This window comes from Scyliorhinus torazame, chromosome 2 (assembly GCF_047496885.1).
Source record: "Scyliorhinus torazame isolate Kashiwa2021f chromosome 2, sScyTor2.1, whole genome shotgun sequence".
NCBI classification, from domain to species: Eukaryota; Metazoa; Chordata; class Chondrichthyes; order Carcharhiniformes; family Scyliorhinidae; genus Scyliorhinus; species Scyliorhinus torazame.
The window spans coordinates 379194069-379206336 of record NC_092708.1 but is presented as its reverse complement, the minus strand read 5'-3'; the positions used below and the strand labels follow the sequence as shown (position 1 = coordinate 379206336).

Sequence of the window (12268 nt, the reverse complement as noted above, 5' to 3'; positions counted from 1 at the left end):
AAAGTGGAGAAGTGTAACTGTGCTCAAGCTATTTTTAGACTTTGAAATTCCCCATAGAGGGGGGGTGCAAGGTTCGCGGAGATACTGGAATAGTGTGTGGCATATGGAGAATGGGCATGAATTTTTGTGTGATTGAGTAGAGAATTGTAAGAAAAGGCATAAAGTAGAGAATTGCATGCGCATGCTTGAAGTGTTTTTGTACTTTGAAATTGCCCATAGAGGAGGGTTTTTTGGAGCAGGGAGATGGGATAGGGTTGGTGGAGATACTGGAATCGTGTGTGGGATGTGTATAATGGGCATGAATTTTTGTGTGTAGTCGATAATTGTAAGAAAGGGGATAAAGTGTAGCTGTGCATGTGCATGCTTGAAGTGTTTTTGTACTTTGAAATTCCCCATAAAGGGGTTTGTGCACCGTTCTCGGAGATACTACAATACGGAGTCGATGCGTGGAGTGGACGGAGCAAGCCCCTATTCCATCTCCCTGCTCCAAAAATCAATTTAATATATGCTCCCCAGATAACGGACGTATCAGATATTAAACTGATAAGAACAGATTTTTAAAAAAAAAAATTTAATTCAAAAAAATATACTTTATTCATAAAATTTATCATAAGCATTACAGAACATTTCGAATTGTCTTGACTGTACATTTCCGTCAGAGTTACACATTGCCTTGACTTCCATTCAATTTTGATATTATCATACACATATCACTCTTTACATTACAATTCCTTCTTAAATATTTACATTGTCATGTTTGTTTTATACATTGGAGTGTTGGTTGCCCAGACCGAGGGGGGTTTACACTGTTACCCGCCCCTCGGTGTACATTTGCTGGGAAGACCTTACACAATGGTCTTTCCCCATTGCGCCTTGGCGGCTGCTGCCCCAAGCTTGAGTGCGTCCCTCAGCACGTAGTCCTGGACCTTGGAATGTGCCGGTCTGCAACACTCGGTCGAGGACAATTCTTTGCACTGGACGATCAGCAGGTTTCGGGCAGACCAAAGAGCGTCTTTCACCGAGTTGATGACCTTCCAGCAGCAGTTGATATTTGTCTTGGTGTGTGTCCCTGGAAACAGTCCGTAGAGCACAGAGTCCTGTGTCACAGAGCTGTTCGGGATGAACCTTGACAAATACCACTGCATCTCTCTCCAGACCTTCTTTGCAAAGGCACATTCCACAAGGAGGTGTGTGACCGTCTCATTTCCCCCACAGCCACTCCGAGGGCAGGGTGCATTGGCGCAGAGCCTTCGGGTGTGCATGAAGAATCTGACAGGGAGGGCCCTTCTCACCACCAGCCAAGCTAGGTCTTGGTGCTTGTTTGAAAGTTCTGGTGATGAGGCGTTCTGCCAGATGACTCTGGCAGTCTGCTCAGGGAACCATCCAACGTCCTCCACGGTCTCCTTTTCCATGAGGGCCTCGAGGACATTACGTGCTGACCACTGCTTCATTGCCTTGTGGTCAAAGGTGTTTTCCTTCGACTTCCGGTTGCGGCGATGACCAGCTAAGCCGCACGTTTCGGCGGCTCCAGCTCGAACGGACCTTCGGGCTCTTTTAAGAGCCCCAACGTGGAATTTTTTCGGGACAAAACCCGGTGTGGGGTGAGACAACAGGGAGTCCCCCCCCCAGCGAAAAAGAAAAATATCGGCGGTGGTGGCCAGATCTCGAAGAATCCTCGAGGGCAGTGGCAGAAGGAAGAAAGGAGCAAGATGGCGGCGGAGGTGACCTGGGGACCAGACCAGGATGAATTTTTAAGACTGTGTGTGGAGCTGCTAAAAAAGGAGGTGCTGGCCTCGATGCTACAAGCAATTGAGGGGCTTAAGGAGACACAAAAGACCCAGGAGATAGAGCTCCATGTTGTGGAGCAGAAGGTGACTGACAACGAGGACGAGATCCTGGGCCTGGCGGTCAAAATGCAGACGCACGAGGCGCTCCATAAGAAGTGCATCGAAAGGATTGAAGTCCTAGAAAACAGATCACGGAGAAAGAACCTCCGGATCCTGGTTCTCCCCTAGGGAGTGGAAGGAGCTGACGGGTGGGCTTACGTGAGTACGATGCTACGCTCGCTAATGGGAGCTGAGGCCCCCTCGGGCCCCTTGGAAGTGGAAGGGGCCCATCGGGTCCCTGCGAGGAGACCAAAGGCAGCAGAACCATCTAGGGCGATGATCGTGCGATTTCACTGCTTCAATGATAGAGAGGCGGTTCTGAGATGGGCCATGAAGATACGGAGTAGTAGATGGGAGAATGCGGTGCTACGAGTGTATCAGGATTGGTGTGCGGAGGTGGCGAGAAGGAGGGCGAGCTTCAATCGAGCCAAGGAGGTGCTGCACAAGAAGAAAGTGAAGTTCGGGATGTTGCAGCCGGCGCGACTGTGGGTCACGCACCAGGAGAGGCATTACTACTTCGAACCGGCGGAAGAAGCATGGACCTTCATTAAAAACGAGAAACTGGATCAGAACTGTGGGACTGATGTTGGAGGGGAATCGACAATGCTGATGTATATAGAAATGTAAATTGGGGAGGGGGGGACATTGAGAAATGTGGGCGCCGGTGCGGGGGAAAAAGAGACTCAGGCGGGGGATGGGGAATGGGAGTGGGGCGGCGGAGGGAGCTGCGCCACAAGGGGCGGGACGGCTCTAGAGAACACAAGGTTTGTTTTTCTTGTTCCCGCGTCAGAAAGATGATGGTGGGAAGATAGGCGCAAGGTGGATGGGAGTTCCTCATATGGGTGGGGGGGGGGTCAAGGAGAGAGCGGGAGAAGCCGGGGTCAGTTGAAGTCAGCTGACTTTCGGAAGCAATATGGGGGGAGTAACCATGCTAGATGGGGGTCTAGCGGGGTGGGGGGGGGGATAACTGGGTTGCTGCTGCGGAGATCGAGAAGGAACTGGTAAAAGAAAAGGTGGTCGGGGCGGGAATGCGCCGCCTGGGGGACGGGTGGGTGCGCGGAACCGGGACGTGGGACTGGCCCAGAGAGGGTGATGGCTAGTCGACAGGGGAGGGGGGCGGGCACGGGTCCGGCTGATCACGTGGAATGTGAGAGGCCTAAATGGGCCGATTAAGAGGGCCCGAGTGTTCGCGCACTTAAAAGGACTGAAGGCAGACGTGGCCATGCTTCAGGAGACGCACCTGAAGGTGGCGGACCAGGTTAGGTTAAGGAAAGGATGGGTGGGACAGGCGTTCCACTCGGGGCTGGACGCAAAGAACAAGGGGGGTGGCCATATTGGTGGGGAAACGGGTGTCATTCGAGGCTAGGAACATTGTAGCGGACAGCGGTAGCAGATATGTGATGGTGAGCGGCAGACTGCAAGGAATGGAGGTCGTGTTGGTTAATGTATATGCCCCGAATTGGGATGATGTGGGATTTATGAAGCGGATGCTGGGATGTATCCCGGACCTGGAGGTAGGAAACCTGATAATGGGGGGGGACTTCAACACCGTGCTGGACCCAGGGTTAGATAGATCTAGATCCAGGACCGGAAGAAGGCCGGCAGCGGCCAAGCTACTTAAGGGGTTTATGGACCAAATGGGGGGAGTGGATCCGTGGAGATTTGCTAGGTCACTGGCCAAAGAGTTCTCCTTTTTCTCCCATGTCCATAAGGTATACTCCCGGATAGATTTCTTTGTTTTGGGTAGGTCACTGATATCGAGGGTGGAAGGAACTGAGTACTCGGCCATAGCTGTTTCAGATCATTCCCCACACTGGGTGGACCTGGAACTAGGAGAGGAGAGGGAGCAGCATCCACTCTGGCGACTGGATTTGGGATTATTGGCGGATGAGGGAGTCTGCGGAAGGGTGCGGGGATGTATCGAAAGATACCTGGAGGCCAACGACAACGGGGAGGTCCGAGTAGGAGTAGTATGGGAAGCACTAAAAGTGGTGGTCAGGGGAGAGTTGATCTCCATCAGGGCTCACAAGGGGAAAACGGAGGCCAAAGAAAGGGAAAGACTACTGGGAGAGATTTTGAAGGTAGATAAAAAATATGCGGAGGCCCCGGATGAATGACTATACAGGGAGAGGCGATGACTCCAGACGGAGTTCGATCTGCTCACCACAGGGAGGGCAGAGGCACAGTGGAGGAAGGCACAGGGGATGAGATATGAATATGGGGAAAAGGCGAGTCGCCTGTTGGCCCACCAGCTGCGAAAGAGGACAGCGGCGAAGGAGATAGGGGGAGTTAGGGATGAAACGGGAGCCACGGTGCGGAGAGCAGGGAAGATAAACGAGGTGTTTAAGACCTTTTACGAGAGGCTATATAGGTCCCAACCCCCGGAGGGAAAAGAAGGGATGCAGCAGTTTCTGGACCAACTAAGGTTCCCGAAGGTGGAGGAGCAGGAGGTGGCAGGCCTGGGGGCGCCAATTGGGGTGGACGAGGTGATCAAAGGGCTGGGGATCATGCAGGCAGGGAAGGCCCCGGGACCAGATGTGTTCCCGGTGGAATTCTATAGAAAATATGCGGACCTGTTGGCCCCGCTGCTGGTAAGAACCTTTAACGAGGCCAGAGAAGGGGGGACCCTACCCCCAACAATGTAGGAGGCGACGATATCTCGAATCTTGAAGCGAGATAAAGATCCGCTGCAGTGCGGGTCCGATAGGCCTATCTCATTGCTAAATGTGGACGCCAAGTTGCTGGCAAATGTGCTGGCGACGAGGATGGAGGATTGTGTCCCGGGGGTGGTGCACGAAGACCAGACAGGGTTCGTAAAGGGGAGACAATTGAATGTCAACGTGCAACGGCTATTAGGGGTGATAATGATGCCCCCAGCAGAGGGGGAGGCAGAGATAGTGGCGGCAATGGATGCAGAGAAGGCATTTGATAGGGTGGCGTGGGAGTATCTATGGGGGGTGCTGAGGAGGTTCGGGTTCGGGGAGGGGTTTGTCAGCTGGGTTAAACTCCTCTCTGGGGCCCCAACGGCAAGTGTGGTCACAAATCGGCAAAGGTCGGAGTATTTTCGACTACACAGGGGAACAAGACAGGGATGCCCGCTGTCCCCATTACTGTTCGCGCAGGCAATTGAACCACTGGCCATAGCGCTGAGAGACTCCAGAAAATGGAGAGGGGTGGTTAGAGGGGGAGAGGAACACCGAGTGTCACTCTATGCGGATGACCTACTGCTGTATGTGACGGATCCAGTGGGGGGGATGACAGAGGTCATGCAGATATTGAGGGAGTTTGGACATTTCTCGGGATATAGGCTTAACAAGGGAAAGAGTGAGTTTTTTGTGATACACCCTGGGGACCAGACTAGAGGGATAGATGGCCTACCACTACGGAGAGTGGAAAGAAACTTCCGATACCTGGGGATTCAGATAGCCAGGAGCTGGGGAACGTTACACAGACTCAATCTGACACGGCTGGTGGAACAAATGGAAGAGGATTTCAAAAGGTGGGACATGCAGCCGCTGTCACTGGCAGGCAGAGTGCAGGCAATTAAGATGATGGTCCTCCCGAGATTCCTATTTGTGTTCCAATGTCTCCCTATACTGATCACTAAGGCCTTCTTTAAAAAAATAGATAGGAGCATCACGAGCTTCGTGTGGGCAGGGAAGGCCCCGAGGGTAAGGAGGGTGTTCCTACAACGTAGTAGAGACAGAGGGGGACTGGCGTTGCCGAATTTGGGCGACTACTATTGGGCCGCCAACGTGGCGATGATTCGTAAGTGGATGGGAGAGGGAGCAGCGTGGAAAAGGTTGGAGATGAAGTCCTACAAAGGGACGAGCTTGAAGGCGCTGGTGACGGCGCCATTACCGCTCTCCCCGAAAACGTTTACCACGAACCCAGTAGTGGCGGCAACATTAAGTATCTGGGGGCAATGGAGGCAACAGAGGGGTGTGCTGGGAGCCTCGGTGTGGTCCCTGATCAGGAACAACCATAGGTTTGCCCCAGGGAGGCTGGACGGAGGATTCCAGAGCTGGTACCGGGCAGGAATCAGGAGAGTGGGAGACTTATTTGTGGTTGGGACGTTTGCAAGTTTGGGAATACAAGAGGAAAAGTATGAGTGCCCCTGGGAAATACCTTTAGGTATATGCAGGTGAGAGCGTTCACGAGACAACTGGTGAGGGAATTTCCGCTGCTCCCGACACACGGGATCCAGGACAGGGTGCTTTCGGGGGGGTGGGTCGGGGAGGGCAAAGTGTCCGAGATGTACCGGGAGATGAGAGAAGAGGGGGAGGAGCTGGTGGACGAACTGAAGGGAAAATGGGAAGAAGAGCTCGGGGAGGAGATTGAGGAGGGTTTGTGGGCTGATGCCCTAAGCAGGGTAAATTCCTCTTCCTCGTGTGCCAGGCTGAGCCTGATCCAATTTAAGGTGCTGCATAGAGCACACATAACGGGAGCAAGGTTGAGCAGGTTCTTCGGAGTGGAGGACAAGTGTGGGAAGTGCGGGGGAAGCCCGGCGAACCACACACATATGTTTTGGTCGTGTTCGGCACTGGAGGGGTATTGGAGGGGAGTGACGGGAGTGATCTCGAAGGTGGTGAAGGTCCGTGTCAAGCCAGGCTGGGGGTTAGCTATATTTGGAGTAGCGGATGAGCCGGGAGTGCAGGAGGCGAAAGAGGCCGATGTTGTGGCCTTTGCGATCCCTAGTAGCCCGGCGTAGGATTTTACTCATGTGGAAGGAAGCGAAACCCCCCGGCCTGGAGACCTGGATAAAATATATGGCGGGGTTCATAAAACTGGAGCGGATGAACTTTGCGCTGAGAGGTTCGGCTCAAGGGTTCACTTGGCGGTGGCAACCGTTCCTCGACTATCTAGCGGAACGTTAGGGGGAAGATAGATAGCCAGCAGCAGCCTGCGGGGGGTGGGGGGGTAAATTGTTTGTGTTCTAGATGGGGAGAGGGGGTGGGGGAGCATTACTTTGTGTTATTTGGTTAGTTTACTATATTATTTAAACAATGTTCTCGAGCAGGTATCAAGCTACCATTTTTGTTGATTAGTAAGGGAAAAAATTGTGTTTGAAAACATAATAAAATATATTTTTTTAAAAAGGTGTTTTCCTTCAAAAACGTTTCCACGAAGGACAGGTGGTACGGCACGGTCCAACTACTTGGAGCGTTCCGCGGCAATGAGGCCAGGCCCATCCTTCGTAACACCGGGCACAGGTAGAACCTCAGTATGTAGTGACACTTGGTGTTTGCATACTGGGGGTCCACGCACAGCTTGATGCAGCTGGAGACAAAGGTGGCCAATAGGATGAGGGAGGCGTTGGGTACGTTCTGCCCTCCCTTCTCCAGAGGTTTGTACATGGTGTCCCTTCGGACACGGTCCATCTTGGATCTCCAGATAAATTTGAAGATGGCCCTGGTGACTGCTGTGGCGTAGGGTCGGGTTATGGGCCAGACCTGCGCCACGTACAGTAACACCGAGAGTACCTCACACCTGATGACCAGGGTTTTGCCCGCAATGGAGAGGGAGCGTTGCTCCCACCAGCCCAGTTTCTGTCTTACCTTTGCTATGCGCTCCTCCCAGTTTTTGGTGCCACCCCCAGCAGCTCCGAACCATATCCTCAGCACCTTCAGGTAATCTGACCTGACAGTGAAGGGGACAAAGGACCGGTCGGCCCAGTTCCCAAAGAACATGGCCTCGCTCTTGCCACGGTTTACCTTGGCTCCCGAGGCCAGTTCAAACTGGTCGCAGGCGTTCAAGAGCCTGCGTACAGACGCAGGATCCGAGCAGAAGACGGCAACGTCGTCCATGTACAGGGAGGCCTTGACTTGCATGCCTCCACTGCCTGGGATCGTCACTCTTCTTATACCCGGATACTTCCTGATGGACTCGGCAAAAGGTTCTATGCAGCACACAAAAAGGGCAGAGGAGAGAGGGCAGCCCTGCCTGACTCCGGATTTGATCTGGAACCTTTCTGATTCCCACCCATTGATTGAGACTGCGCTATCGATGTTGGTGTAGAGCAGTTTGATCCAATTGCGAATTCCCTCCCCAAACCCCATTTTGGAGAGCACATCCATCATGTAGGTGTGCGATATTCTGTCAAAAGCCTTCTCCTGGTCAAGGCTGATGAGGCAGGTGTCCACCCTCCTGTCCTGCACGTAGGCGATCGTATCCCTGAGTAGCGCGAGGCTATCAGAGATCTTCCTGCCGGGTACAGCACAGGTCTGGTCAGGGTGGATCACCGACTCCAGAGCAGACTTGACCCGATTGGCGATGACCTTGGCTAGAATGTTGTAGTCCACATTCAACAGTGAAATGGGTCGCCAATTTCGAATTTCTTCCCTTTCCCCCTTCTGCTTGTAGATGAGGGTGATGATGCCTTTCCTCATGGACTCTGACATGCTGCCTTCCAGAAGCATACTCTCGTACACTTCCAGCAGGTCTGGGCCCATCCAGTCCCACAGAGCCGAATACAACTCAACCGGTAAGCCGTCGTTTCCGGGAGTCTTTCTCGTCTGGAAGGACTTGACGGCCTTAAACGGATAAGAACAGATTTTTTTATTTTTTTAAAATATATTTTATTAAAGTTTATCAATTACAATGTTTTCCCCTTACACATCAAACAAAATAAAAATAAAAAGTACAAGTAACATGATAACTACAATCTAACAATGAGTAACTAACTAACATGGTAAACTAACCAAATAACATAAAATGAAACTCCCCCCTCCCCCTCCCAGAACCCAAATATCTTACCCCCCCCCCCCCCCCCCCCGGGTTGCTGCTGCTGGTCATCTATCTTCCCTCTAACGTTCCGCTAGGTAGTCGAGGAACGGTTGCCACCGTCTGGTGAACCCTTGAGCCGATTCTCTCAGCGCAAACTTAATCTGCTCCAGTTTTATGAACCCCGCCTTTTCGTTTATCCAGGTCTCCAGTCCGGGGGGTTTCGCTTCCTTCCACATGAGTAAAATCCTGCGCCGGGCTACTAGGGACGCAAAGGCCACGACATCGGCCTCTTTCGCCTGCTGCACTCCCGGCTCATCCGCAACTCCAAGTAAAGCTAACCCCCAGCCTGGTTTGACCCGGACCTTCACCACCTTCGAGATCACTCCCGTCACTCCCCTCCAATACCCCTCCAGTGCCGGACACGACCAAAACATATGTGTGTGGTTTGCCGGGCTTCCGCCGCACCTCCCACACTTGTCCTCCACTCGGAAGAACCTGCTCAACCTTGCTCTCGTTCTGTGTGCTCTATGCAGCACCTTAAATTGGATCAGGCTAAGCCTGGCACACGAGGAAGAGGAATTTACCCTGCTTAGGGCATCAACCCGCAAACCCTCCTCAATCTCCTCCCCGAGCTCTTCTTCCCATTTTCCTTTCAGTTCGCCCACCAGCTCCTCCCCCTCTTCTCTCATCTCCCGGTATATCTCTGACACCTTGCCCTCCCCAACCCACCCCCCCGAAAGCACTCTATCCTGGATCCCCTGTGTCGGGAGCAGCGGAAATTCCCTCACCTGTTGTCTTGTGAACGCCCTCACCTGCATATACCTAAAGAAATTTCCCCGGGGCAGCTTATACTTTTCCTCCAGCGCTCCCAAGCTCGCAAACGTCCCGTCTATAAATAAATCTCCCACTCTCCTCATTCCCAACTGGTGCCAGCTCTGGAATCCTCCATCCAGCCTCCCTGGGGCAAACCTATGGTTGTTCCTAATTGGGGACCCCATCAAGGCTCCCAGCACACCTCTCTGTCACCTCCATTGCCCCCAGATACTTAATGTTGCCGCCACCACTGGGTTCGCGGTAAATTTTTTTGGTGAGAGCGGTAGTGGCGCCGTCAGCAGCGCTTCTAGACTCGTCCCTTTGCAGGACTTCATCTCTAGTCTTTTCCACGCCGCTCCCTCTCCCTCTATCATCCACTTACGAATCATCGCCACATTGGCGGCCCAGTAGTAGTCGCCTAAATTCGGCAGCGCCAGTCCCCCTCTGTCTCTCCTACGCTGTAAGAACCCCCTCCTTACCCTCGGAACCTTCCATGCCCACACGAAGCTCGTGATGCTCCTGTCTATTTTTTTAAAAAAGGCCTTAGTGATCAGTATAGGGAGACATTGGAACACAAATAGGAACCTCGGGAGGACCATCATCTTAATTGCCTGCACTCTGCCCGCCAGTGACAGCGGCTGCATGTCCCACCTCTTGAAGTCCTCTTCCATTTGTTCCACCAGTCGTGTCAGATTAAGTCTGTGTAAGGTTCCCCAGCTCCTGGCTATCTGAATCCCCAGGTATCGAAAGTTTCTTTCCACTCTCCTTCACGGTAGGCCATCTATCCCTCTCCTCTGGTCCCCAGGGTGTATCACAAAAAGTTCACTCTTTCCCATGTTAAGCCTATATCCCGAGAAATGTCCAAACTCCCTCAATATCTGCATGACCTCTGTCATCCCCCCCACCGGGTCCGCTACATATAGCAGTAGGTCGTCCGCGTAGAGTGATGCTCGGTGTTCCTCTCCCCCTCTAATCACCCCTCTCCATTTTCTGGAGTCTCTCAGCGCCATGGCCAGTGGTTCAATTGCCAACGCGAACAGTAATGGAGATAGCGGGCATCCCTGTCTTGTTCCCCTGAATAGTCGAAAATACTGCGATCTTTGCCGACTCGTGACCACATTTGCCGTTGGGGCCCCATAGAGGAGTTTGACCCAGCTAACAAACCCGTCCCCGAACCCGAACCTCCTCAGCACCTCCCATAGATACTCCCACTCCACCCTATCAAATGCACTTTTCGTCCTGCTCCACGGAGCGGACTCTGGAACGGAAGATAACCTTGGAGGCCTCCGAGGTGTAGAGCGAGGTTTGCTGGCCTTAAACTACACCTTAAACTGATAAGAACAGATTTTTTTTTTTTAATTCAAAAAAATATGATTTATTCATAAAATTTATCATAAGCATTACAGAACATTTCGAATTGTCTTGACTGTACATTTCCGTCAGTTACACATTGCCTTGACTTTCTTCCATTCAATTTTGATAATATTATACACATATCACTCTTTACATTACAATTCCTTCTTAAATATTTACATTGTCATGTTTATTTGATACACCTCCCCCACCTCTGCCTCCCCGCCCCCTCCACTCCCGAACTTCGCCCCATCGATCCCTGCCCCTCCCCCTCACTAACCCCACCCCATTGATCCCTGCCCCTCCCCGCACCAAAACCCCATCGATCTGCCCCTCCCCCTCCGCTGCCTGACCCCGCCCCCTGTCCCGTAACTCCGCCCCTCCTGGGGCCGCGCCCCCTCCTGTAACCCCGCCCCACCCCTAACCCCGCCCCTTCTCTTCAAACCCCGCCCCTTCTCTTCAAACCCCGCCCTTCCATTCCAAGACCCTCCCTCTATCCCAACCCCCACGCCCTCTTTTCTCCCTCCCCTCCTCACCCCCATTGCTTGGTGAACCAGGCTTTGCGATCAGGACTGCGCCTGCGCTCGCCCCGATCCGGCGGTTGCCGGAGGGGGCGGGGCGATCAGTTTGAAAGCCGCGCTCGAGCCTCCGAGACTGGCTGCGCGCGCGGAGGGGGAGGCTCGAGCTGGGTCTCGGGCTGTCTGAGGCGCGCGTTGTCTGAGGCGCGGGGCCGGGGACCGGGCCAGGGCGCCGTGGCAGGGGACCGGGACCGGGCCCGGGGACCGGGCCCGGGCGCCGGGGCAGGGGACCGGGCCCGGGCGGCGGGGCAGGGGACCGGGCCCGGGCGCCGGGGCAGGGGACTGGGCCCGAGGCAGGGGACCGGGCCCGTGGCAGGGGACCGGGCGCCGGGGACTGGGCCCGAGGCAGGGGACCGGTGCCAAGCGGAGGAGCTATTGCGCTGAGTCACTTTGCTGCTGAGGTGAAGAAACCCTGGAGTTATTGGCGTTGACTTCTATTTTGTGTATTGAATGTCAATATCGCCAAAAATACGCTGCAGGGTTAAAATCAGGTTGCAATATGTGGTTTGGGATTTGAACCCCTAATCCAGGGGAATGCAAAAACATTTTGGTGATCTCCCAGTGCCTTGGCCAACATTCACCCCCACCATCAGGATCTCTGAAACAGATCGGGGCGGCATGTTGGTGCAGTGGTTAGCACTGCTGCCCCAGCGCACCGAGGACCCGGGGTCGATCCTGGCCCTGGGTCACTGTCCGTGTGGAGTTTGCACAATCCCCCCCGTGTCTGCGTGGGTTTCACCCCCACAACCCAAAAAGATGTGCAGGCTAGGTGGATTGGCCACACTAAATTGCCCCTTAATTGGGGAACAAAGAATTGGCTACACTAAACGTACATATAAAAAAGAAACCGATCACCTGATTGTTATAACATTGTGGAGCCTTGCTGTGCGCATGTTGGCTGCCCCCCTTCTC

At 53.5% G+C, this 12268-nt stretch overlaps 1 pseudogene; it reads right to left on the bottom strand.

Moving 5' to 3' along the window:
• Nucleotides 1-401: 401 nt before the first annotated feature.
• LOC140408054 (U2 spliceosomal RNA) lies at nucleotides 402-575 on the bottom strand (annotated as a pseudogene).
• Between the last annotated feature and the right edge of the window lie 11693 nt (nucleotides 576-12268).